This window comes from Lolium rigidum, chromosome 2 (genome assembly GCF_022539505.1).
Source record: "Lolium rigidum isolate FL_2022 chromosome 2, APGP_CSIRO_Lrig_0.1, whole genome shotgun sequence".
Taxonomy (NCBI): Eukaryota; Viridiplantae; Streptophyta; class Magnoliopsida; order Poales; family Poaceae; genus Lolium; species Lolium rigidum.
Genome location: NC_061509.1, coordinates 5173397 through 5177299, shown reverse-complemented (window position 1 = coordinate 5177299; position 3903 = coordinate 5173397).

The window sequence follows — 3903 nt, the reverse complement described above, 5'->3', positions numbered from 1 at the left end:
GGATTTCTGAAACCAAAAACAGCTAGTAAAATGTGAACCGTGCACTTCGGCATCTTGTTAATAGGTTAGTTCCGTAAAATGCACGAATATGACATAAAGTGTGCATAAAACATGTAGATAACATCAATAATGTGGCATGGAACACAAGAAATTATCGATACGTTGGAGACGTATCGCATCCCTAAGCTTAGTTCTCGCTCGTCCCGAGCAGGTAAAACGATAACAAAGATAATTTCCGGAGTGACATGCCATCATAAACTTGATCATACTATTTGTAAAGCATATGTAGTGAATGCAGCGATCAAAACAATGTATATGACATGGGTAAACAACTGAATCATAAAGCAAAGACTTTTCATGAATAGCACTTCAAGACAAGCATCAATAAGTCTTGCATAAGAGTTAACTCATAAAGTAATAATTCAAAGTAAAGGTATTGAAGCAACACAAAAGAAGATTAAGTTTCAGCGGTTGCTTTCAACTTATAACATGTATATCTCATGGATATTGTCAACATAGAGTAATATAATAAGTGCAATAAGCAAGTATGTAGGAATCAATGCACAGTTCACACAAGTGTTTGCTTCTTGAGGTGGAGAGAAATAGGTGAACTGACTCAACAATGAATGTAAAAGAATGGTCCTCGATAGAGGAAAAGCATCGATTGCTATATTTGTGCTAGAGCTTTGATTTTGAAAACATGAAACAATTTTGTCAACGGTAGTAATAAAGCATATGCATCATGTAAATTATATCTTATAAGTTGCAAGCCTCATGCATAGTGTACCAATAGTGCCCGCACCTTGTCCTAATTAGCTTGGACTACCCGGATTATCACCGCAATACATATGCTTTAACCAAGTTTCACAAAGGGGTACCTCTATGCCGCTCCGTACAAAGGTCTAAGGAGAAAGCTCGCATTTGGATTTCTCGCTTTTGATTATTCTCAACTTAGACATCCATACCGGGACAACATAGACAACAGATAATGGACTCCTCTTTTAATGCTTAAGCATTTGACAACAATTAATTCTTTTCTCATTAGAGATTTGAGGATATTTGTCCAAAACTGAAACTTCCACCATGAATCATGGCTTTAGTTAGCGGCCCAATGTTCTTCTCTCACAATATGCATGCTCAAACCATTCAACTCGATGTAGATCGCCCTTACTTCGGACAAGACGAACATGCATAGCAACTCACATGAAATTCAACAATGAGTTGATGGCGTTCCCCAGTAAACATGGTTATCGCACAACAAGCAACTTAATAAGAGATAAAGTGCATAATTACATATTCAATACCACAATAGTTTTTAAGCTATTTGTCCCATGAGCTATATATTGCAAAGGTGAATGATGGAATTTTAAAGGTAGCACTCAAGCAATTTACTTTGGAATGGCGGAAAAATACCATGTAGTATAGGTAGGTATGGTGGACACAAATGGCATAGTGGTTGGCTCAAGTATTTTGGATGCATGAGAAGTATTCCCTCTCGATACAAGGTTTAGGCTAGCAAGGCTTATTTGAAACAAACACAAGGATGAACTGGTGCAGCAAAACTCACATAAAAGATATATTGAAAACATTATAAGACTCTACACCGTCTTCCTTGTTGTTCAAACTCAATACTAGAAATTATCTAGACCTTAGAGAAACCAAATATGCAAACCAAATTTTAGCATGCTCTATGTATTCTTCACTAATAGGTGCAAAGTATATGATGCAAGAGCTTAAACATGAGCACAACAATTGCCAAGTATCACATTACCCAAGACATTATAGCAATTACTACATGTATCATTTTCCAATTCCAACCATATAACAATTTAACGAAGAGGAAACTTCGCCATGAATATTATGAGCTAAAAACACATGTGTTCATACGAACCAGCGGAGCGTGTCTCTCTCCCACACAAGCATGATGTAATCCAATTTATTCAAACACAAACAAAAACAAAAGCAAACAAACAAACGCTCCAAGAAAAAGCACATAAGATGTGATGGAATAAAAATATAGTTTCAGGGGAGGAACCCGATAATGTTGTCGATGAAGAAGGGGATGCCTTGGGCATCCCCAAGCTTAGACGCTTGAGTCTTCTTGATATATGCAGGGGTGAACCACCGGGTGCATCCCCAAGCTTAGAGCTTTCACTCTCCTTGATCATGGTATATCATCCTCCTCTCTTGACCCTTGAAAACTTCCTCCACACCAAACTCGAAACAACTCATTAGAGGGTTAGTGGACAATAAAAATTAACATGTTCAGAGGTGACACAATCATTCTTAACACTTATGGACATTGCATAAAGCTACTGGACATTAATGGATCAAAGAAATTCATCCAACATAGCAAAAGAGGCAATGGAAATAAAAGGCAGAATCTGTCAAAACAGAACAGTCCGTAAAGATGGATTTTATTAGGCCACCAGACTTGCTCAAACGAAAATGCTCAAATTGAATGAAAGTTGCGTACATATCTGAGGATCACTCACGTAAATTGGCATAATTTTCTGAGTTACCTACAGAGAATTAGACCCAGATTCGTGACAGCAAAGAAATCTGTTTCGCGCAGTAATCCAAATCTAGTACTTACTTTACTATCAAAGACTTTACTTGGCACAACAAAACACAAAACTAAGATAAGGAGAGGTTGCTACAGTAGTAAACAACTTCCAAGACACAAATATAAAACAAAGTACTGTAGCAAAATAACACATGGGTTATCTCCCAAGAAGTTCTTTTCTTTATAGCCATTAAGATGGGCTCAGCGAGTTTTAATGATGCACTCGCAAGAGATAGTATGTGAAGCAAAAGAGAGCATCAAGAGGCAAATTCAAAACACATTTAAGTCTAACATGCTTCCTATGCATAGGAATCTTGTAAATAAACAAGTTCATGAAGAGCAAAGTAACAAGCATAGGAAGATAAAACAAGTATAGCTTCAAAAATTTCAGCACATAGAGAGGTGTTTTAGTAACATGAAAATTTCCACAACCATATTTTCCTCTCTCATAATAACTTTCGGTAGCATCATGAGCAAACTCAACAATATAACTATCACATAAAGCGTTCTTATCATGAGTCTCATGCATAAAATTATTACTCTCCACATAGGCATAATCAATTTTATTAGTTGTAGTGGGAGCAAATTCAACAAAGTAGCTATCATTATTATTCTCATCAAGTGTAGGAGGCATATTGTAATCATAATCAAATTCACTCTCCATAGTAGGTGGCGCCAAAAGACCACTATCATTATCATCATCAGAAATAGGAGGCAAAGTATCATCAAAGAAAATTTTCTCCTCAATGCTTGGGGGACTAAAAATATCATGAAAACCAGCTTCCCCAAGCTTAGAACTTTCTATATTATTGTCAACAATGGTGTTCAAAGCGTTCATACTAATATTACTACCAACATGCAAACAAGATTTCATAGGTTTTTTAATTTTCGCATCAAACAATCCATGTTTTAAATCAGGAAATAGAATAAGAAGCTCACTCTTGTACATTATGCCAAACTAGTGTAAACAAGAAACAACAAGATGCAATTGCAGAGTCTAAAGGAAATAGCTTCGAGCACACACACGACGGCAACAGAAAATTACTTTACCTGGGACCGGAGTATGAGTGCCTTTTACCTTTCCTCCCCGGCAACGGCGCCAGAAAAGTGCTTGATGTCTACGGGAGCTTCTATTCTTGTAGACAGTGTTGGGCCTCCAAGAGCAGAGGTTTGTAGAACAGCAGCAAGTTTCCCTTAAGTGGATACCCAAGGTTTATCGAACTCAGGGAGGAAGAGGTCAAAGATATCCCTCTCATGCAACCCCGCAACCACAAAGCAAGAAGTCTCTTGTGTCCCCAACACACCTAATAGGTGCACTAGTTCGGCGAAGAGATAGT